Source organism: Vulpes vulpes, chromosome X (genome assembly GCF_048418805.1).
Source record: "Vulpes vulpes isolate BD-2025 chromosome X, VulVul3, whole genome shotgun sequence".
NCBI classification, from domain to species: domain Eukaryota; kingdom Metazoa; phylum Chordata; class Mammalia; order Carnivora; family Canidae; genus Vulpes; species Vulpes vulpes.
The window spans coordinates 24889753-24914737 of NC_132796.1; the positions used below are offsets into that span (position 1 = coordinate 24889753).

General features: G+C 38.5%; 1 protein-coding gene across 2 annotated transcripts in view; it reads left to right on the forward strand.

Moving 5' to 3' along the window:
- IL1RAPL1 (interleukin 1 receptor accessory protein like 1) overlaps window positions 1-24985 on the forward strand; it is a 1371532-nt gene that overhangs the window by 1228355 nt on the left and 118192 nt on the right. The window lies entirely within an intron of this gene.

Below are 24985 nucleotides of genomic sequence, written 5' to 3' on the forward strand. Positions count from 1 at the left end.
GACGGGATGAGCACTGGGTGTTTTTCTGTATGTTGGTAAATTGAACACCAATAAAAATTAATTAAAAAAAAAAAAAAGAAAGTCTGGCTCCAGAGCCCACAGAATTATCAGCCTATGGTACCATCCAGACTGTAAAAATTGCAATGAAGTTGAAGGTTTGGGTAAAGTAATCAAGTTTCTTGAGCCCCTGCTATGTGTTGGGAATTATGACAGTCAACATCAACAATTATACTTAATCCTCATCACAATAGCTCTAGTCGTTAGGAGCTGATGTCAGTCCATGTTGTAAGGACAACTGGAAAGTCTAAGAAAATGGGCAATAAAAGCAGAGAAGTTAAGAAGACCTCTTTCGCACAGCAGGCAAGGGAGAAAAGCCAGATAGGAACTCCCATTTGCCAACACTGGACAAGACATTCTTCCTACTTTCATATCATCTCTATTCTAAAACAAAATCTAACCTTAATACAGTGGGTGACTAACCTTTTTTTTTTTTTTTTTTTACCTATTTTCCTCATTTCCTGGATCCTTCTGTACTGAAAGTCCAAGAAAGTAAGGCGTTTGGGTGAAACAGAACATTCTATGTGTTTAAACATCTTCAAGCTGATTGAAATCCTATTGGTGTCACCTCGTGTTAATTTTTTCTTGGAAATTGAGTGGCACTGGTAGTGTTTTGAAAGGCAGCAAATATAACTGCATATTATATCATAAGAATAGACAATTATAAAAAGAGTATAAGATGAAGTACCTTTACATGAGCTGTAATTGCAGCTGGTAATTAAACTGAAGTGTTTCATTTTCCCAGTCAGCTCATCAGTGACACCAGAAAATAAACAATTTGAAAGTGAAATCCTTATGGGCAAACAATTGTAATTAATTGCACTTTCCAAGGGAAAAAGAGTTCATAAAGCCTGTTTGGGGTGACTTCTTGAGTAACATACACAGTGATTTACACTGTGAGCAGAAGTGTGAGGTTCAGAACCAGATCTGATTCAATTTGAATATTCATGAAGTCTCCAGGATGATTTATACTTTAAATCCATCTCCATTGTTAAATTTATTGTCTCTTAGGTAAAAAAAAGAAAGCAGCTTTATATTCTGAATAATTCACATTGCACAATGAGATGATCAGCATGGAAAGACTTCACCATGGTGGAAACACAGAAAGTCAGATTGCTGTTAATTTCTTCCAACTTGGATTCTCCTCAAGTAGCAGGAGTAGTTTTTTAGAGATGCTTGGGAGCTGAAATGAAAATATTTATGCATATAAATTTGGGTCCCTATCTCATGAGCCTATTGGATTAGAATCATAACACGTTTGCCATTGTTCCTTTGCACAGAGCTGCATTTGGGATTTGTATACATCTTTTTGGCTATTCAGATCCCATGGAACAGACTTCTGCGACTTGAACTCTGATTCATACTGCTTGCTCTGTGACCTGACCTGAAGTGGGCTAACTTCTATATAAGGTCACATAATTGAATCAAGATCTCTAATACTAATTTCTCTTCTCTTCTGTGTTTTTACTTATGATATGAACATTGCCTTTGAATTCAGATAGGCATGGGTACAGAGCCTGGCCCCACAGTTAAAAATACCCTGTATCAGTTAGCTTTTACCTTGTAATAAAGAACTTCAGAACAGTGGCTTAAAATAGTAACTGTTTATTTAGCTCATAATTCTGCAGGAAGGCAGTTGGGTCTGGGCTCAATGAGGTAGTGTTTCCAGTCTAGGCCAGGCTTACCTCATCTCAGCTGGGCATATGCCTTCCCAAGGAACTTCCAGGTTGGGGGTGGGGGGTAGGGTTTTCTAGGGAAGTTTCAGTGGCATGGCTTGCCTCTGCATCATGTGATCTTTCATTTTTTAGCAGGCTAACCTGAACTTTGTTGAATGATGGTGCTGCAGGGACCTCTAGATTAGTAAGGGAGGGTAAGTCCAAATGTGCAACCACTATTGAATTCTCTGCTATTGTTCCACTGGCTTAATGACCAGGCACAGAGACGGAATGAAGAATACTACCAAAAATGGGATACTGAGAGGCATGAACAATTTGGATGCCATTACTGTAAAAATTCAGCACATACACATGTAAGAAACTATGGGCTAGCTTCTTAATCCCTCAGTCCCAGTTTCAGCATCATCTTATAGGGTTTGGGAGGGATTCACATTAACTGAAATATGCAAATTAGTGGGTAAACTGCCTGCCAAATGGAAGGCACTTAATAAGTATGGGCGCCTTTTCTCTTTTAGAGATCTATGTAGAACTCACTTACTGGTTGTACAAAACAGGTATTTTAAATAGGGAAACATCCCTCTGACCTCTAGAATTGTTCAGTATTTAGCTGCAAGGTTAATGTCTCCTTCTTCATTAATAATTTCATGTCAATCTCTGCTGAAGCTATGCATTAACTTGGAGGGTAAACCTCTGCAGAGAAGTATATTCATAAAATTGTGTATGAATGAATGCATGTGTGTAAATGCATTTCCATCAAAATTAAACATTTATTGAGCCATTTATTCAGTTCCTCTTTTGTTTTCTTACAGCCTACTAGTCAGAGGCAAAACTAGGCCAACACGGTCCATGCATTGCACTGGGGGTCATAGGGTAGAAGAGGTCATAAAGGTTCAAAGTTTTCAAAGTATTGATCATGGCCATTGAAGCAGTTAAAACATTATAAAGTCAACTTGACATTTTAAGCAAATAATCAAAAGAGCCCTTAAATTGAGCGAAACTTGGGCCTGGTTGTCTTTAAAATCTGACTCCCGTATTGATGCACGGATGTTCACATCTTTAATTTGGAACTAGGTCACTGGCACAATAGAGTAGATGAGCTTCCATAATTTTCAAGTGCACTATGCTTTTTTCCCCCATTGATCTGCAGGTAATAGATCATTCTATTGGCTTCCTTGCAGCATTCAAATACAGTCTGCATAATTCAAAACTGGTCAGTAAATATAATACTAAAAATACCTTGACCTGAAGATCGTATAAATGAAAATAAAATTTTATTTTTGTGTTACATTAATCACTTCTAACCAGATACAGAATTCCAGAGGTTAACCACCTTTACTGACATATCTATATTTCTTACTCCAACCTGATTAACTCAAATGGATGAACAATCTACTGTGAAAAATGAATATCAGTTGTAAAATCTTTTCAAGGGGACCCATAGAAACACTAATGGGGCAATTATTGATTTGTGAGCATTTATTAAAAAGCAGAGTCTAAAACCATAAAACTATCAACTTGCTGAGATCATATCTTAAAATACTATAGGAACGCTGTAAGACTTTTTGAGGTGTGTACTATATTAATTTTAGTTTTGATAAGTTTAGTCACTGTCTCTATCACAGGACAGTCTTTCTCCAAATATACACTTACTAAAAACCAATTAGTTTAAGGGAGGTAGAAGGACGATGTTTTACAATGTGTATACATCTTATCATAGAAGCTCAAGCATAGAGGAAATAAAATGGTAGTTATTCTTATTTGCTAATTACAAATCATGACCAAGGCCATTCCGGGAGTAAAATTCAAAATTTCAATCTACTTGTGTGGACAGAATATGATCCTTATTGTGTCATGTGTTGCCTGATAATCTAAAGCCTGTGTATATGCTAAATAAATTGTTTAAGCAAAAATATTATCTTTAGTTGGTAAAAAAAAGCTAAGAATGTGAGGCGCCCGTGTGGTTCAGTGGGTTAAGCATCCGACTCCTGGTTTTGGCTCAGGTCATGATCTCATGGTTGTGAGATGGAGGCCCACATCAGGCTCCGTGCTCAGCACAGAATCTGCTTGCAATTCTCTCTATCCCTTTCCCTCTCCCTCTGCCCCTACCACCCCACTTCAGCCTTGTGTGCTCACGATCTCTCTCTCTCTCAAATAAATACACAAGTACATACATACATACATACATACATAAAATCTTTAAAATTTTTTAAATTAAGTATGTAAGGATGCCAAAATCCAAGCTTTTGGCATCCCTGAAATAAGCATCATCTTATAAAAAGGATTAAAAGATTATGTTATTTCAAAACATTTTGCATCAATTGTCTACTTCATTTATGTAAAGATGTATTTCTAGCTTGAAATACCTGGACATTTGTCTCAGTTCAGCTTTCATAGTTTCTGACCATGACACATTTGAAGTCATATAAGTTCAAAGTTCTCTGCTACAGTATAATGGAGAGTTTAATGTTATCCTGGGGGGGAGTGTGTACCATCAGAGATGACATTTCAGAATATAGTACATTTATAAAAGTGATTGACACAAAACGTCATTTTTATCACTAGTTCTTACTGCATTAACTATAGACTGTGGGATGGTGCTCTTTCTTTTCCCCGGCCAGATTAAGACATGCTTCAGTGTCTATCAGATCCTATACCTGTACAGTCTAAAGCAGAACCATCCCTCTATTTCACTAGGAAAGAAATGAAAACTGTTAAGCTTATAAATATTTCACTATAGATTGCTATGTATTAGCTGCTCACTGTTGAATTCAGCTGCTGTAAAATGCTGATAATTCTCTCCTGAGGGCTTGAGGACAACCTCTATTTCAATAAATATTATGGCTTGTACTGATTTATGAGTTCCGTGTATTCACTGACAGACAAGATGGAATATGTTAGCCTTATTAATGCAATTGTTGCAATGTACTCAAAGCACTAGGCCTCAATTTGAGAGATTTAGCTGCTCCGGTGTACTCCCACTATAACATGTGTGAGCCTTAGTGGTGTAGAAATATACTTCTTATAAAATATTGTACAGGTGAGATCTCTGCTTTATTTTGGAAATACATCAGAAGATATGCACATTTTCCATTGTGTTAATACTATTAGGACAGTATAAGGGAGTTACAAAACAAAATAAAACAGCATGAAAACAAAGGATTATCTTTTTTATTATCTTCTTTATTGAAGATAGAGTAGGACTCTAAAAACAAAACAAAACAAAAACTAAAAAATGTTACACCCCTGAATTTGAGTCCTATTGCTGCTGTGACAAATTACCACAAACTTAGTGCCTTAAAACAATACAAATATATTATCTTAGAGTTGTGGAGGGCAGAAGTCCAAAATGGGCTTTCCAGATCTAAAATCAAGGTATGGGCAAGACTGCTCCTTTCTGGAGGCTCTAGGGGAGAATCCCTTGCCGTTTCCAGCTTCTAGAGGCTGCCTGCATTCCTTGGTTTGTGACCCCTCCTCCATCCTCAGCCTGCAGCAAAGCACCTTCAAATCTCCTCACCCTCCCTCTCTCCCTTTCTCTAACCTCTGCTTTTATTGTCACACCTATTTCTCTGAGACTGAGCTTCCTGCCTCCCTCTAAGGTAGATCCTTGTGACCACGTTGGGCCCACCCAGGTAACCCAGGATTATCTCTCCACCTCAAGATCCCTAATTTAGGATCCCTGGGTGGCGCAGCGGTTTAGCGCCTGCCTTTGGCCCAGGGCGCGATCCTGGAGACCCAGGATCGAATCCCACGTCAGGCTCCCGGGGCATGGAGCCTGCTTCTCCCTCTGCCTGTCTCTCTCTCTCTGTCTCTCTCTCTCTCTGTGAGTATCATAAATAAATAAATAAATAAATAAAATTAAAAAAAAAAAAGATCCCTAATTTAATCACATCTGCAAAGTTGTGTTGCTGTGTGAGGTAACAGAGTCATAAGTTCTGGAGACCAGGATGTGGCATCTTTGGAAGATCATTATTCTGTCTACCACAACCCCCTATATCTTTCTTTTATACAATCATAAATATTATAAATTATTCAATACCAATCAATAGTATTTAACAAAATTTGGGGCATTTGGTTAATATTTATTGAGCACTTACTATATACCTTGTAATGTTCTAGATACTAAGGAATAGCAGTGAACCAAAGTCTTTGCTGTCATGGAGATTACATTCTAGGAACAAATAAGTTAACATTTGACATGTTCTGACTTCGGTACTATAAAGAAAAATAAAGCAGGGTTAGACAGGGGAGTGTGATAGTATATGTACTATGAGTATTACTATTTTATAACTGAATGTGGTCAGTGATGACCTCACTGAAGATGCAATATAAAGGGTTGAATAGTGGCCTGCAAAACATATGTCCAAATCCAAATTCCTGGCACTTGTGAATTTGACCTTGTATGGAAATAGCTTCTTTGCAGATGAAATTAGATCAAGCATCTTTGAGACAGGATCATCCTGGATGTAGAGTGGGCCCAGAATGCAATGATGAATATCCTAATAAATGTACAACAGGAGAGGATATGCCAAAGAGGACCATGTGAAGACAGGCAAAGACTGTAGTGATGGATCTGTAGGCCAAGGAACACCCATTGCCAATCGCCACCAGGAGCCAGGAGTGAGGCACAAAATGGATTCTTCCTGTGAGCCTCCAGAAGAAACTAATCCTACTGATACCATGATTCTGGATTGCTTGCTTCCAGAACTGTGAGAGATTCCAGTTTGGTTAAGCCACCCAGTTTGTGATAATTGGTTATAGCAGCCTTAGGAAAGTAATATAGGCAATGTTTGAGCAGAGACATGTTTGAAATCAGAAAGCAAGCCATGCAGATATTGAAGGAAAAGCAGTATATGGAGAGTGCACAGAAAATGGTGGACACTGATATCCAAATAACAAAAAGGGGGGGACAGTATGACTGGAACCCAGAAAGCAAGTACAAAGTGTGTTTGAATATGATTTCACAACTATCACATGGACCAGATACGGTAGGGCCATACTCAAGATTTTGGATTTTATTCTCTCCGTACATTAGTATAATTTTGACCTAATAAAAATGTAGAATTCCATACTAAATACTTAATCTTTTTTCTTGTGCATGACAGTTTTTCACTGCCAGAAGGACGTAACTGTGACACGACCCACTATAATCACAAAATAAGAGTTACATTCTAGTAGGTCCCAGCATATTCCAGTAACCTGACTATGAAATTTCTAACTAATTTTGGCCTTGGCCTGAAATAAGAAGATATATTGGTCCCTCCATTCCCACCACACATTCATTTATTTCCTTCTTTGCATATATAAAATCTGTTGCATTCAGCTTCTGGAGCAGCACTCACTGTTCTGTGTATGGATAGTATGGTTGATACACTCTGATGCTCACACAAGATAATCTTGCCCTGCCTATCAGTGAGAACAGAGGCCACAGACTGCAGAATGGGAATCCCACAAGTCTCAAAGCCAGGGAAGCTCCCCCAAAGCTGTGAACTAATAGCAAAATAAGTGAATTTAAGTTTCACCTCCCCCACTGGTACCTGCTATCTCTGACTCTGGATAGCCATAAAATATTATCAAGGGGTATCAGAAGAAATAGACTCAAAAAATAATAAATGGCTTAACACTTGCAATAGGGGCACCTGGGTGGTGCAGTCGGTTAATCATCCAACTCTTGGTTTTGGCTCAGGTCATGATCCCTGGATTTCATGGGATCCAGGCTCAGCACAGAGTCTGCTTAAGACTCTCTGCTCCTCCCCCACAAGTAAATAAATAAAATATTTTTAAAACACCTTGCAGTATGTGTCCTGAGAGTTGCTAGAACTGTGCTAGAAATAAGAAAATAGCAACAGGATAGAAAGTTATATTTCTAGGCAGGTGTCTCTATGTTAAGAAATAAAGGTTGGGGATCCCTGGGTGGCGCAGCGGTTTGGCGCCTGCCTTTGGCCCAGGGCGCGATCCTGGAGACCCAGGATCGAATCCCACATCAGGCTCCCGGTGCATGGAGCCTGCTTCTTCCTCCGCCTGTGTCTCTGCCTCTCTCTCTCTCTGTGACTATCATAAATAAATAAATAAATAAATAAATAAATAAATAAATATTAAAAAAAAAAAAGAAATAAAGGTTGAGTCTTGGAAAATGAAAGAAAATAGTGTAATGGCTTTGAAACTGTGTTAAGTGGTGAGATATTCTCAAGGAAATCAGTAATGCACAGAAGCAACTAGTGCAAGTTTATCAAGAAATGCTTCATTTCTTTAATATTTGTCTCTCCCTCTATTACGTACAAGTTAAATATTTACATTGTATACCCATCAATGAAAGTAAAACTAACCATCCTCCCTGTATGTGTATATATACTTTTTATAATTATATATATAATGACTCTTAGCCTACATCCCTCCGGGCAGGAAAAAGAACAAAAGACTCATATAGATTTCATCTCTGCTCATTTTCCCATACTCCTTCGTTTTGTTTTTCATCTCACATGCAAATTAAAATGTTTCTAAATGACAAAAGAAAATTTCAGTTGTGAGAAATTAAACATCAAATGTGAACTGAATCTTGATTTTGGAATCTCAACTGTTAAAATAGAACATTTCACACCCCTTTCAAGGAAGCACCTGCTAAATTCATTTGATTCCAATGTAGAAATCTCTGTAATACTTTGAGTAGATCATGATAATCTAGAAATATGAACATGAGCAGCAGAATGATCCAAGTTCCTTGGACTCAATGAGTTTGAAATATGCTTACAGAAAACATTGCTTTAATGGTTCTTGTAATCTAGAAAAAACATATACCCACAGCCCACTAAGTTATCCTCAGAGAAGTGGTCATAGGATGGTTGCAGTGACAAAGAATGCCAGGATTAGAATCAGAAGGCCAGGATTCTAGTTCTGCCTTTATTACTGGTCAGCTGACTGACTTCCCACAGATCACTTAGCCTCACTGTAATTCAGGTTCCTTCAGTTTAAATGGAGCTGTGTGAACATAGGCAGTAAGCACATTGCCATTTTAGACTATATAAAATGTGGAAAATGTTTCATTTTAAAATATCACTGTTATCAAAACCATATATCTAGATACCTACAAGTGATCTAAGCACAATTTATTCATATAGAAGTTCATACATAGAATTCATACATAGGCTACATACATGGATTATGTTCTTTATTTTGAATGTGAATTAGTCATAGTTACAAATTCTGTCACTGAAAAAAGTTAAATACCTTGAAAGGAAATATAAATCAGTCTTTCCACTTATAATTTGATAACTAAATCTGCTTTACCTTTGGTTTGACATAGTTAAGGGTTTTATCCTATACACAGAAATCAAAGCCTTATGATCTAAAGGCATTTTTTTGGTTTCTTCCCCCATGCTTTTTCATTTTGTTTGTGGTTTAATATACAAATAAAATGTTTTAGAAAAATTATTGCCAAATTCTTATATTTTTACTTTTCTTCTTCAAACATGATCCCTGGTGCTCATTCTTTTCAAATACTGCATATTTGTATTTAAAATAATCTAATGTAATGGAAAAGAAGAGCAGATGCATGTTCTTACCCAGTAGACATATTTCTCTAGTGGAAGAATTCAAACCTTCATGGATGTTCATAAGTATGTTTCACTGAAAAAAATGTAAAACTTAGGGACCTTGGGTGGCTCAGCAGTTTGGCGCCTGCCTTTGACCCAGGGGGCGATCCTGGAGTACCAGGATCGAGTCCCACATCGGGCTTCCTGCGGGAAGCCTGCTTCTCCTTCTGCCTGTGTCTCTGCCTCTCTCTCTGTCTTTCATAAATAAATAAATAAAATATTTTTTTAAAAATGTAAAACTTAAAAAGTCACAAATTTTCAAATGATGACAACTAACAGCAACAGAGACTCTAGGAGAATGCGCGCCTATCATCACACCCATAAGTGAAAACTGTGGACTCAGCCTCATAGTTTGTAAGATCTATGTAGGCTATTTTTTTCTCCCCTTGGGTTATCTCCAGTTTAATTATTTTATGTCATGTATTTTCATTGGGACTAATATATACTACTGATTCCTTCCTAATCTTCCATGGCTAAACTTGCTATGTGCTATGTGGAAAAATAAATCAAGTCACCTCATATGTGAGTTCAAGATTTTTTTTTTCTTTTTCCAGAATAGAGCAAGAATGTATTTCATTATTTCACTCCAAAAGCAATAGCCTTTTTGAGACATGTGCAGACCTACTCACCTCAGGGATTTTAAATAGTGACATAGGTAATACAGACTTTATGTAAATGGCCAAAGCAACTACATCGTTGTGTTTTTGTTTGTATTTAATATTAATTTGCTTTTGGTGCATTAGCCATAGTTTTTCAAAGGGAACCAAAAAAGTTTGATAGAAGTTTGGATAGAGTGTAGATTGGGCCAATGTCAAGAGAGCTGTGCTCTGCTCTGTACTACTCTACTGACTTATCATGTACCTGTCGTTTCCCTGTCTTAAAAATAAGAAACAATGAAATTTGTTTTTATCAACTTCATGGGGGATAAGCGCAAGAAAAAAAAAAAAGGTACGCTGCTGGAAAAGCTTTCTTTTTTAGGAAGAAATGTGATTTGAAATTCTCCCCTCATGTTTTGACTCGAATTAAACCTTAAGGGGTGCCTGGGTGGCTCAGGGGTTGAGCATCTGCCTTTGGCTCAGGTCATGATCCCAGGGTCCTGGGATCAAGTCCCGCATCAGGCTCCCAGTGGGAAGCCTGCTTCTCCCTCTACCTGTGTCTCGGCCTCTCTCTGTGTCTCTCATGAATAAATAAATAAAATCTTTATTTTAAAAAAAACCCTTAAAATGTAAATGAATATTGCTAGTCTGCCTTGAGGCCTGTCTCTGATACCAGAAACTTGAAAGATAGCCCCAGTTATAGTATCTGTATTTTCTGGGATGTTGTATGAGGCAGTAACTCTTTTAGATGCTGGGATACCTACTGACTGAGACAAACCAGTCCCTCTTAAAGTTAGTGCTCCATGGAGTAGAGAGACCCTATACAGTCAAACAAACATTTTCTCGGGTCTTGATAAATACTATAAAGAAAAGAAAGCTGGATATTGAATATAAAGTGTTAGGTGAAGGGGACACTTCCATACAGGCTGGTGAGGGAAGACCTCACTGAAGTGGTGACATGTGAGTTGAAGACAACTGAACCATCCAGAGGTCTTCAAGATCAATATTCCAGGCAGAAGGAACAAAGGGGTATAGAACTCCTGAGGCCAGAAGAAGCTTGGCAAGATGGAGGAATCTGAGGGTTACCAGCCTGGATAGAAGTGAAGTGTGAAGAGAGCATGGGATCAAGTTGAAGAGGCAGCCGGGGCCGGATCAGACAAGCCTTGAAAGCCAGGACAAGGAGTTACATTTCATTCTCAGTGCAAAGGGAAGCCATTGGGAAAATACGCAGATTGTTAAAACAAATTTCCTCAACATGACAGAATTGGGGCGGGGAGTGTTTACTCAGCATATTACCCAGAAAACTTTGCCCCAATTCTCCTACAGATTTCTCTTCATCTCCCCCAAGTTTTCTACTCTTGAGTAGCTAAAATGCTAATCCCTCGCTGTCTCTCTCCCAGCAAGAGGAAAACTGTTCTATTACTTCCCCTTTTAACACCTTCCACTCTGGCATGCAGAGCACCTGCCCTCAGCCCCCCCTTGCTGAGTATAGTCCCTTGGGAATATAGTTTTTCTTCTCTACACCTCCTCTTCCAGTGGGAACCCTCACGCTCTTTAAAGAAATAAAGATACAGGAGAGTAAAATTTTTCTATTCTGCACACTCTCTACCTACTTAAACTTTGATAGTCATCTGCCAAGGGAGGCACAAGGTTTACTTGCACATCCAAGAGTCCTTCTTATTCACATCACATGTGGCCCTCCTCCTTTGGACTTTTCAGGGGCTTCTAGAGATGCTTCCAGGCTCGGCATGGCCCTGAACTTCAAAATTCCAGGACCATCAATTCTAGGACCTAGCACATAAGGAACTGTCTGTGCCTAATCTCATTCAGGTGTGATCATGACCCTTCTAAGACCTTTTCAAAGAGCAAGAAAATACAATTAATGGATAAAAGGATTCGTTGTACAAGAGTGCTACAAATAGGGATCCCTGGGTGGCGCAGTGGTTTGGCGCTTGCCTTTGGCCCAGGGCGTGATCCTGGAGACCCGGGATTGAATCCCACATCAGGCTCCCGGTGCATGGAGCCTGCTTCTCCCTCTGCCTATGTCTCTGCCTCTCTCTCTCTCTCTCTGTGACTATCATAAATAAATTTAAAAAAAATTTAAAAAAATAAAATAAAATAAAATAAATAAATAAAAATAAAAAAAAAAGAGTGCTACAAATAGGGTGATGTGGACCATCTTCTCCCCTGCTGGAGCCTATATGGTGACCCACAATGGGTGGCCACTGTGGAGGGTAGGGGAGGAACACACTTACCTTATGGAGAAGACCACTGCTCACAGGGGCCATGCTGGTTTGGGGCCCTCTGGCTTCTCTTTTTCAGTCTTTGGGGGCAATGAGAATGCAGCTCTCATTCCTTCATTCAGTGAAGTCTAAGATTGTTTGGTAATACTTAACTACTCATTGCTCCCATAATTACTCAATCTGGAACTTCTGGCCTTCCAGACTCGGTGTACTGTGCCATCCAGGTAGCCCTTCATGAGAATTTTCCAATTATTTACAACTAGAAAGCAACTCTCTTCTGCTTTTCCTTCTTTCTGAGTCCCAATATCCATCCACATCACTACACTTTCCTACTTTAAGTAGGTCAGAAAATGTACCACCATATCTGTATTAGTTTCTTGTGGAAAAAGTGGGGAGATTGCCTAAAGAAAAGTCCTGCATCTTCTCACCTACTAATTTCTCAGTAATTCTCCCTTTAAAATCATCATGAACCATATTTCTATGTCTCTCTGGTTGTGTTTTCAAAATCACCCATGTTCCTGTCTGATTTGTTACACCCCTTTCTATCTTAACTCTGTGAGTTAAGTCAGCCATCACGAAAATAGACCAGTAGCTCAGATGTTTATCCAAGTCATGGCTGGATACCTTTGGTATGCCATCCTGAACAAGTAGTCCTAAATATCGCTTGTTTAGCTAGTACCACCCCTAGAAAGCCTGTTCTTGCACCCATAAAAACAAAAGGCCATAACTCCAATTCCAGATAGCCAATGAAATATTGCCGATTCCTAAAAAGAGATTTTATGGAGCATTTTAATTGGGGCATCATGCCAAGATTATCTTCAGAATCCTTCTTCAGTTCATTTATTACTCTCCCCATAGTTTACTGTTTAAGGAAGTTGCAAGATTTCTGGCCTTCCCCGTCATCCATACACCTCCATGTTTCCCCCACTTGGTCTCCACCCAGTCAAGCTCAGCCATGCCTTGATCTGCACACAGGTCACCCTCTGACATGTATCTACTCATGCAAGCTGTAGATCCTTTTATGTTATCATTGTTTTACTTGTAAATTCTGTCTTCTTTTCCCTTGCCCCACGCCACCCCCACAATTCTGGTAAAGAAAAAGAAAAAGAAAAAAATCAATAATAATAATGATGATAATAATGATAATGTGAAGTCATTGTTGTCTGTACCTTTTTGCTAGCAAAAGATTCAGTTTAATTCAACAAATATGTGTCGACTACCTACTGGGTACTATGGACTGCAATAGTCAGAATTACAAGTTATTCTTTAAACACAGTTAAGCTCTTGAAATATTTTAGCATGAGTCGTCTGCCTTGATTCAAACACACACAGGAGCTGCTCTTGACATTTTTCTCACAGGTTCAGGGGCCACTCCTCAGATCTACAGCAATGAAAACGTAAATGAATCTGCTCACTTAGGGGTGATCAAGCTGTGGAGAAGTGATGAATGCCAAGCTAACTTGCCAGAAACTGATTTATAAAGCAGAATGCTGATTCATTAAATGAAACGGGACGTGAGTCTGGTAAGATAACTGGCATTCATTTGAACAGGGCACTCCCTCTTAATGAATAAGTTCATTGAGGAGGACAGAAGTGCCGATCAAGAGGATTCTTGGTACGGGGAATTAGAAGAATGTTAAAGGGCGTTCCTTCAAACCCAGGCTGCTCCAACAATTTGTTTCGCAGCTCCCTCCCCGCCCCCGCTGGGGGGTCTATAGGCAAAGAGTCCAGCAGCTGACACTGCCAGTTCTTACCCTTCAGGCGGTTTTCTCTTCTCCATTCACACCACCAGCCTTGTCTTGGGACAGCAAAGCCCCGACGTTGTGAAAAAGGTTCAGGTCAGAGTTGATTTTGCATTCACGACATTTAATCCCCTGTGGTTTTAGGAGATAAACTGGAGAATTCAGTAAAGATATTTGGGGAGCACCTTAAACTCATCAGCCACCTTTTATATGAGTCATTTTTTTATAATGAGTTATTTCAACCGATGAATAACCATGTCGGTTTCAGCCTAATGCTTTATTAGCTGTAATTTTCAAGAGGTGACAGTTTTTCCCAATCAATTTAGCGACTACTCTCTGAGTTCTTACAGAGCGAGAAAACTCTCCAGAGGAAGTAGAAACGAGCAAGAGAGACCTCTACAGAAACTTACAGAAAGGTTGAAGCAACGACAACGACAACAAATGGTACAAAAAATTGTGGTAGAGGATTAGGAAATCGCATAAGAGAGCCTGTTCCAGAAAATGAGGCGATCACATGCCCAAGTGTAAGAATTGAGTGGCTTTTGAGCTAGACCATGGGCCTTTTAGGGCACAGGGGATTTGGCCAAGAGAGATGGGAAGGAGTGTACTGTGCACCGTTGACAAGGCCTTGGGAAGCTTCAGTGAGAACAGCCCTAGGCCCATTCAGGGAAAAATGGTGGCTGGACCCTGTTTGAAGACTGCAAACAGTATAGGTAAAAGACCTGACCTATTCTGCTCTGTTTTGGTTTTCAAAAATCTAACAAACAAGTAAACAAATGAAAAACACACTTGAAAACCTTACCCCTAATTGTAGCCACAGATGATCAAGGTTGCTGCTGTATTTTGCTTTACTTCTCTGGGTAACACTCAAATTTGAAAAGCCAGGACGATTAAAGGGCCATAGGCATAACATTTAATGATTAAATATGTTTGGAGCAACTGGACCATAATCATTCATCAATTGCTGGTCCACATTTAACCATTTGCTCCCGACAGTGCGTTCTTAGTAAAAGGAGACGTGTTTAATTTCTGAACTTTTGGCAATCCTGTTTAGCTCAGGAGTGCCTGCCTATATGTCATCTTCTATTATCTGATTTCACTTAGAAGTGCTGTCGCTTTTGGTATTTTAATTGCTGAGAAGTCAATAGTTAATAAGAAGGTAGTTCAAACCAAATGACAAGATTGTTTTTAATTTTCATCTGTCTCATGTAAATACTGGAAAGGAATCTTGCTATATCTAACATGACTTTTTTTGAATATTCTCTCCTACTCCTTCCAAATTTTTGAGATATAAAAAAATGACTTTCTGGCTTAACAGAAATTGCCCTGAAACGTTTCTATAGTTAGTGGCAGCAGTCTTCCACTTACTTCCAGAAGAAGGATTCTATTCATACACTCTTCAGGCTTTCAGTGGCTTGAGCAGCTTACAACAGGGAGAAGAATGTGACATTATCAAAGACTTTCTTCTGCCTTTTACATTATGCTGTCTTCGAATAGCACATACTGGTACCTAAGTGCCGAGAGGCATGGAGATGGAGTGAACAGACGTGAATGAATTTAACCCTGGAGACAGGGCTTTCTGAGATGAAGTAGAAAAGGTATTGTTGAGGTAAGAGCCACTTTAGGAAAAAAATGTTTCATAGGATATTTTTTTTTCATTGTTAATTCGTTCTTGGGTCACCTCAAAGTGCAGAAATACTGGAACAGTATGATGCCACCTGGTCATTAGAATTGGCAAGCCACCCAGGGGCAAGACTGTGGGCTGGTCAGGTTCTGAAATCAAATATCCTCCTTTGAGCCACACCTTCTCCTTTTTACTGACCACGGCTTTGTGCAAGTGACTTACTTCTGTACTATTAGGTTAATTTCCTCACTTATCCAGTGGAAATAGGCTTTCCTGGTATTACAGTAATGATCAATTTCATGGTGTGTGTAAAACACTAGCATGATCCCCGGCACAGAGTAATCAAGCACTAAATTGTAACTATTCCTCAAAAATAAGAGGCCCCAATTCTTTAGAGCACCTCCTTATTTTGTGTGGGTGTTTGTATGCCTCTTTTAAAAAAATCCATCTGCATAGAGACATATGAGATACCCATGGCTACTACGGAAACACAATTTAAATATATCGTTCACCACACCCAGTGAAGAATAGAGGAATTTCGGGACTGGCGTATCCAAACCAGTGAATCCTGAAGACAGTATTGGTACAGAGATTACCATCCAGTGCGTTTCTCTCTGTGAGAAGAGTGTAAGTGTAGAAGGAAGTTCATTACCTGTTAATTGTTTACATCTACTAAGATTCACCTCCGGAAGCACGGATGGTGTGTTTGTGTGTGTGCACACAAATAACAGCACCTAAACATACATTCTCACACTTACAAGGTAGAAGGGGGTTTACTTGATTAATTCGTATATCTTTAAATATACTCCTTTTTTCCTCAGGTCACACTTATTCAGTGGGAATTGGAGTTATTTTAGGGGTATTTAGAGTATCTGTAATTGGCTAAAGATTCTACGTAAAGATGTTGCGGCTACAAGCCAACCCAACATTCTGATATGAATTGGTTATTTATACCAGGATATGGGAAGGAAGGCAAAGTCCTAAGATTTAAGTTTTCAAAGCCCCTTTTCACAAGGGTAATTAATGCTGGAACTGTTTGGGGACGGAGGTAGCGGGGAGAGAGCTCGTAAAGCAGATTTCTGCTTTCAGCACACATTTAAATACCCAAATGTTAAGATATTAAATTATTTCCACAGCCACCGTATTATTCACTTATGCCTCTGTGAATTGGGAGGTTATAGCACACGGTACAATGTCTGCCCCATATAATTGCTCAGAAAATGGTAACTATTATTATTTTAACTGCCTGAGACAGTACCTGGGTCCCTCAGTTTCCCACAATTGGTGTTATTTTCTTCCCATCAGTATCTCCGGAGGTAGCTTTTGGTCATTTCTGGGTCACCTCTTGGGGAATTCGGTGAAAGTTATGTATCCATTCTTCAGCAAAGGTGCATAGACCTACATGGATAAAATAGGAGCGGTTTCTATACATGTTTTAACATACATCGAGAGTTCCAGAACACCAGATTAAGAATGCTGGTGCTTATTTGGAAACTGCTCTTGCCTTTTTTAAAAAAATATATATTCTGGGGGCAGCCCGGGTGGCTCAGCAGTTTAGCGTGGCTCTCAGCCCAGGGCCTGATCCTGGAGACCCCGGATCAAGTCCCACGTCAAGCTCCCTGTGTGGGGCCTGCTTCTCCCTTTGCCTGTGTTTCTGCCTCTCTCTCTCTCTCTCTCTCTCTCTCTATCTCATAAATAAATAAAATCTTTAAAATATATATTCTATTGGCAACGCTGTGGAAAAAGGGGCACCCTTGCGTGCTGTTATTGGGAATATAAATTGGAATGGCCACCATGGGAAACAGTATGGAGGCTCCTCAAAAAACTAAACATAGAACTACCATACCGCCCAGCAACCCGACTTCCAGGTGTATGTCTGAAAGAAGTGAAATCACTATCTATAAGAATTCACTGCACCCCCGTGTTCATTGCAGCATTATTCACAATAGCCAAGACAGGAAAACAACCTAACTATCCATAAGCGGATGAATGGATAAAGAAAATGTGGTATATACACATTAGAGAAAGACAAACACTGAATGTTCTCACTTATATGTGGAATCAAAAAGGCTTACCTCATATAAACAGAGTAGAGTCGTGGTTGCCAAGGCCACTAGATGGTAGAAATGGGGAGATGTTGCTCAGAGGGTGCACACTTCTGGCTATTAGGTCAATATGTTCTGGAAATCTAATGTCATAGTGTCTATAGTTAACAATACTGTATAATATACATCAAAGTTTTTAGGAGAGTAGATCTTAAAAGTTATCACCACAAAAGATGACAATCATGTGAGGACAGAGGTGTTAACTAACTTTATTGTGGTAATTGCTTCACAATATATATGTCTACCACATTATCACATGGTATACCTTTAGTATGTTACATGTCAATAATATCTCAATAAAGCTGGAAAAACGATGACAACCATAATCATATATCCTTTGTTTCAAGTGCCCTAGATGTGATTTTAGAAAATACTAGTCGGGACACCTGGGTGGCTCAGTGGTTGAGCGTCTGCTTTCGGCTCAGGGCGTGATCCCGGATCTGGGGGTCAAGTCCCCTGTGGGGAGCCCACTTCTCCCTCTGCCTGTGTCTCTGCTTCTCTCTCTGTGTCTCTCATGAATAAATAAATAAAAATCTTTAAAAAAATAAAATACTGGTCAACACACTCCATGCTACTTCCTTGAATTCTTTCACATGGCTCCTGAGGTAAAGCCCAGAGTCCTTGATTCTCTAGTTCAGATATCCTGAGAGCACTTTGCAGAGGGAAGGAGACAGTGTGACGTTTATCAACTCCTCCTGAGGGGCTGGGACATGATGTGCTTCTGAATTCAAAATTATTCAGAATGTAAAAAAAAAAAAAGTCTAAAAAAAAAAAAACAAAATTATTCAGAATGTAGTAAGATAATATGGTGTATCTATACCATGTATTACCTACCATCTCAAGGGAGCTCAGGGGCAGTGCCCCATACTCAGAGTAATATCTCTGCAGCAAAACATTTGAATATTCACGCTAAGTGATAAAATCTATAATCTTCCTTTTAGCAGCTTCAAAGAAAGTTTTGCCACCCAATGGATTACATTACCAAAATTTTTCAGTTTTTAGAGCTTTTAGGAATTTCAAATTGCAAATAAGGAATTGTGGATCTAAGGTTGAATTTAGGTATTCAGGAAGTTGGTATAAGATTCACATTCCTCTCTCGTTCTACATTGCACCTAAGGGATTGTAAATTGGTATTAGAAACAGCCCTAGATATCCTTTCATTTATCAAGATGCATAATTTGTCAATTTGTGAATTACATAATAGCAAGGCACAAATAAATTCATATATATGTACATATATTACTTCGTATTTATTATTCTATATAATTCTTCTTTTAACGGCATTTAGCAATGCATTCCAATAGCTCCACTTGAACTAATATAAATTGCTTGCCTGGCCCAATATGAACATAGAAATCATTGAAAAAAGACTTGAAAACCACAGCTGGAAATTAGAAACCTGTCTCTGCAATGAGATATTTTTATGCAAAGAGAAAATGAATTGAGTACTTGAATCTGGAGCCCCTCTCAGCTTCACTTGAAATAATTTTGCCCCAAAATTGCATGGCATGAGTTCACTGATAAGAAAAGCAATGAGTTTTAATAAAATAAGTATGTCTAAATTTAAACTACCTTTCAGATTTCAAATGGTGAAAGGGAGAAACTTCCTCAAAGGTTTAAAACCTACTGAAAACATGAAAGGAAATGCATAATAAAAATAGTGAAAGTAAGCCAAATCTCTGTGTCTATATCCTTATATTTATCCATCCACCTATTTATCTGTCTAGCTAGCTATCTAGCTATCATATTGTATTCAAGCCATTACTAAAATAAAATATTACCAATGTAAAGATGCTAAAGACTTTTGCTCTCTTTCAAGGAACATCTAGCTTTCATGTATGGAGAACACCTTTTTATGCCTGCATCATCTTCCATCTATCAAGAATAGATTTGTATTTACTGGTGCTCCAAATGTGGCTTTTTAAAGCTTTGAGTCTAGGCATGCCAGAAATACCCTTATAGAAGAATTTACAGTCTGGTTAGAAAAAAAATGCCACTGCAGGCCTATGGATAAAAAAAAAATGGCACAAAATATGCCATAAAGTGTTTTGTGCATGATAAGAGTTGCTTGATTATCACGCATTCACATTCACAGCTAGTACCTTCAAACCCTTATTTTTCAATTGGACTCCATTCAGATCCCAGAACCGCATGTGCTTTGGTGGAAAAAAAAAATATTTCACTGAAACATATGAAATTGCCATTCTGTAGATTTGAAGTGGCCAAATGTCAGAAATTTCATGTGGTTCACTGTAATGTAAGATGACTTGATCTAGGATCTATTGTTCTAAGTCACTTACTCATTTGCTCCCCTTCTAACCTTGACCTTGGACATTTGGTCCTAGAGCAGCAGGCCCTCCTCACTATGAATTCATCCCTAAAGTCTATGTGCCTCCAGACCTCCCCAGGACTAACTGCTAGACCTGGAGCTTGGACATTGCCTGAGCATTTGGCTAATGGGTTTATATGTGCCTACTCCCCTTTCCAGACTTTGAAGGACTGTAAGAATGAGTGCTTCCTTAAATTTTGTTCCCAGGGCACCTTGTTTGCCTCATCCTAGTCCCACCCCTGCATTATATCATAGTTGGTCATCAATCCAGAGCTATGTGAATCAACCATCAAAATTTAATTGAAATGTTCTCACTCCCAAGTAGATCAGTTTCATCCCATTGACATGACCCCCTCTGCTGCATTTGACACTACAAGTCACTCTACCATTCCTCAAAGCTCTTTCCTTTTATAAGCTAACATGAAGTAGCTGCCTTGGTTCTCTGTACACCTGTGCTACTCAAACAAAGCAATGGCCACTCACCTCCTAGAGCTACCTAAAACTTGGTCTCCTGTCTTCTTATTTTTTATTCTCTCAGAGCAGTCTCATTCCAGAATGGATCTGACCACCAACTATGTGCCACCAACTATCTAGCTCAGATTTTACTCTCGACTGTCATCTCAACTGCGAGGTGCCACAAGGGTCACAGACTCAACTGTTCCTCTTCCTCTGGTGTTTTCTTTCTCAGTGGGTAACACCATACAGTCACCTAAGTTAGAATTTTGGAATTCATTCCTAATCCCTTCCTTTTTCTTGCTTCCCCATGGCCAATCCACTACCTGGTCCTTTCTTTCTCTTTCAGGTAGAGGCTTCTTAAAACTGTTTTTTCCTACCCATCTTTTCTGCACTTGCAATTGAGATCACCAAGGTTACCCAGAGTCCTCCTATAGTATCTCTGAATGCAGGGGCTCCTGGATGGCTCAGTTGGTTAAGTGACCAACTCTTCATTTTGGCTCAGGCATTCATCTCAGGGTCTTGAGGTCAAGCCCCACATCAGGCTCTGCTATAAGTGTGGAGCCTGCTTAAGATTCTCTCTCTCCTTCCTTTGCCCGCCCCCCACCAATGTGCATGCATGCTCACACTTTCTTTCACTCTCTCTCAGAAAGAAAGAAAGAAAGAAAGAAAGAAAGAAAGAAAGAAAGAAAGAGAAAAAAAGAAAAGAAAAGAAAGCCTCCCAATGAAGTCCTTACCCCTTCAGTTGAGACTGGCAAGAGAAACACCTAAAAACTAATGCTGCGATAGCATGAATGATTTTTGTACAGCTTTTTTAGAAATAATTTCTATGTAAGAAAAGATTTCCTATATTGATTTTTATTACACAGGCTAAAAGTCAAGATAAAATACTTGTGCTTAAAAATTTTTTTGAACAGTGTTTCTAGAAGAGCTAAAGCTATGCCATACACAATGAGTATAATTGCCATTTGTTTTTACTATAAAACAGTACTGATGAAATAAATGCTAATGCTGGAATCAAATGTTTATATAGAAATGGTCTTCAAAAAGATATCAAAGTGCCATTTAATATCTTCTAAAATCTATATTTAAAAATGAGATAATTTGATGCACTTTTAAAATAGACTTGATTTTTTATCAGTTTTAGGCTCATGGCAAAATTGGGCAGCAAATATAGAGAGTTCACATATGCTCGCAGCAACCCCCACAGCCATTGCCTCCCCCATTATTAAGATCCCCCAGCAGAGTGAAAGACTTGTAACAATTGATGAAAATATATTGGCATATAATTACCCAAGTCCATAGTTTACATCAGGGTTCATTCTTGGTATTGTACAATGTGTGGGCTTGAAGACATGTATAATAACATCTGTCAACATTATGTTACCATACAGAGCAGTTCCACTGCCTAAAAATCCTGTCATCTGCCAATTTATCCCTCCTCCCCTCAGTCCCTGACAACCACTAATCTTTTTACTGTCTACATAGTTTTGCCTTTTTCAAAATGTCATACAGTTAGAGTTGTACAATATATAACCTGTACAGATTAGCTTCTTTCACTTAGCAATATGCATTTAAGTTCCCTCCAAGTCTTTTTATGGCTTCATAGCACATTTCTTTCTAGGGCTGAATAATATTCTGTTGTCTGGATGGACCACTATCTCTTTTATCTATTCACCCACTGAAGGACATCTTGGTTGCTTCCAAGTTTGAGCAAATATGATTAAAGATGTAATAAACATTCATGTTCAGGTTTTTGGGTGGGCATAAGTTTATAACTCCTTTGGGTAAATGCCAAAGAGAATGACTACTGGATCGTATGATAAGAGCATATTTAGTTTTGTAGGAAACTCCCAAACTATCTTCCAAAGTGGCTGCACCATTTTGTATTCCTATCAGCAACGAATGAGAGTTTCTGTACCTACACATCCTCACCAGCATTTGGTGTTGTCATTGCTCTGGAATTTGACCATTCTAATAAGTGTGTAGTGGCATCTAATTTTTGTTCAATTTGCATTTCCCTGATGACATATGATGTGAAACATCTTTTCATATGCTTATTTGCCACCTGTGTGTCTTCTTCAGTATGGTGTCTGTTAAGGTCTTTGGCCCATTTTTTAATTGAGTTTTTTGTTTTTTTCTTGTTGAGCTTTAAGATTTCTTTATCAGATGTATCATCTGTAAATATGTTCTGCCTATGTTTGGCTTATCTTTTCATTCTCTTGACAGTGTCTTTCACAAAATAGAATTTTTTAATTTTAATGAATTCTAGCTCATCAATTCTTTTTTTGTGGATTGTGCCTCAGATATTGTATCTCAAAAGACATTGCTGGGCCACCTGGGTGGCTCAATCAGATAGGCATCAGATTTTTTATTTTAGCTCAGGTCATGATCTCAGGGTGATGAGATCGAGCATGTTGGGCTCGGTGCTCAGTACATGCTTGAGATTCTCTCTGTCCCCTTCTGTTCCTTCCCCTGCTTATTGCTATACATAAATAAATATTTAAAAATTAAAAAATAAAACATAAAAAATAGAAAGTCATTGCCAAGTCCAAATAATCTAAATTTTTCCCAATACTATCTTCTAGGAGTTGTATAATTTTGTGTTTTACATGTAGGTCTGTGATCCATTTTGAATTGATTTTTGAGACAAGTGTAAGGTCTCTGTCTAGATTCGATTTTTTTGTATAGAGATCTCCAGTTGTTACAGTGACATTTGTTGCAAAGACTATCTTAATTCCATTGTATTATATTTCTCCCTTGTCAAACATCAGTTGACTATGCTTATGTGGATCTATTTCCAGGTCTTTTGTGCTACTAATTTGATGTTTGTCTATTATTTTTCCAATGCTATGCTGTCTTGATTATGATAGCTTAATATTAAGTCTTGATATCAGGCAGTAATAATCCTCCAACTTTGTTCTTCTCCTTCAGTATTGTGTTGGCCAATCTGGGTCTTTTGCATGAATATATGTAAACATTATAAGTACTTTGTTGATAACTACACAATAACTTGCTGACATTCTGATAGGGATTGCATTGAATCTATAGATGAAGTTGTGAAGAACTGACATCTTGACAATAGTGAGTCTTTCAATCCATTAACATGGAATGGAATATCTCTATATTTATTTATTTATTTGATTTCTTTCATCAAAGTTTTATAGTTTATTCATATGGGTTTTGTACATTTTTTATATATAAATATAACAAAAGCATTAACTAAAGCATATAACCAAAGCATTTCACTTTTGGGGGGTGCTGATATAAATGTTAAATTTCAGATTCCTCTTATTTGTACTGGTATATAGCAAAGTGATTGGCTTCTATATACTAACCTTGTATCCTGCAGCTTTGCTTTAAATCACTTATTAGTTCCAGGATTTTTGGGTAAATTCTTTCGGATTTTCTACATAAATGTCATCTGTGAACAAGGGTAGTTTTATTTCTTTCTTCCAAATATGTATTTTTTCATTTCCTTCCCTTGACTTACTGCATTGACTAGGACCTCCACCACCACGTTGAAAAGCAGTGGTAACAGGAGACATACTTCTCCTGTTCCTGACCTTATTAGGATAGCTTTGAGTTTTGTGTCATCAAGTGTAAGGTTAGCTGTGGGTCTTTGTAGATGATCTTTATCAAACTGAGGAAGTTCGTTTTAATTCCTAGCTTATTGAGTGTTTTTATCACAAATGAGTGTTAAATTTTGTTAAATGCTTTTTCTGCATCTATTGACATGATCATGTAGATTTTTTTAGCCTATTGAGATGATGGATTACATCTGCTGATTTTCAATATTGAACCAGCTTTTCACACCTGGTATAAATCCACTTGGTCATAGTGTATAATTCTATTTATTATTTAGTGCATTTCAATAGCTTTAGGAGTTAAATAAAAGACTTTTTGTAAAAGTGAGCAAAAACTGGAGCTTCTGGATGATTAAGTTGCTTAAGCATCAACTTTTTTTTTTTAATTTTATTTATTTATGATAGTCATACAGAGAGAAAGAGAGAGAGGCAGAGACACAGGCAGAGGGAGAAGCAGGCTCCATGCGCCGGGAGCCTGATGTGGGATTCGATCCCGGGTCTCCAGGATCGCGCCCTGGGCCAAAGGCAGGCGCCAAACCGCTGCGCCACCCAGGGATCCCAAGCATCAACTCTTGATTTTGACTCCGGTCAAGATCTCAGGATTGAGCCCTGTGTGGGGCTCCATACTGGGCGTGGAGCCTGCTAAAGGTTTTCTCCCTCCCTCTCCTACTGCTCCACGCCCCCCCCCCCCGCTCTTTCTCTCTCTCTAAAAAAATTTTTAAAATAAAAATTAATAAAAAATTAAAATGAACAAAAATAAGAGTATGAGTATGTGAGGGATGAGGACTAAAAAATGGTATAAGGTAGGTGGAAACCTTAGTATTGGAGCCATTTTTTAACCCTACTAGAAAGAGTGATGTGTAAAGTAACCCAAGGCACAATGCAATGTTCTTATTCCAAAAGAGTTTATAATTTGCTAGTGTAAATAAAACATATAAATAACAATGATATTCTAACTGCATATTTTATGGGTTGTACAAAGCGGTC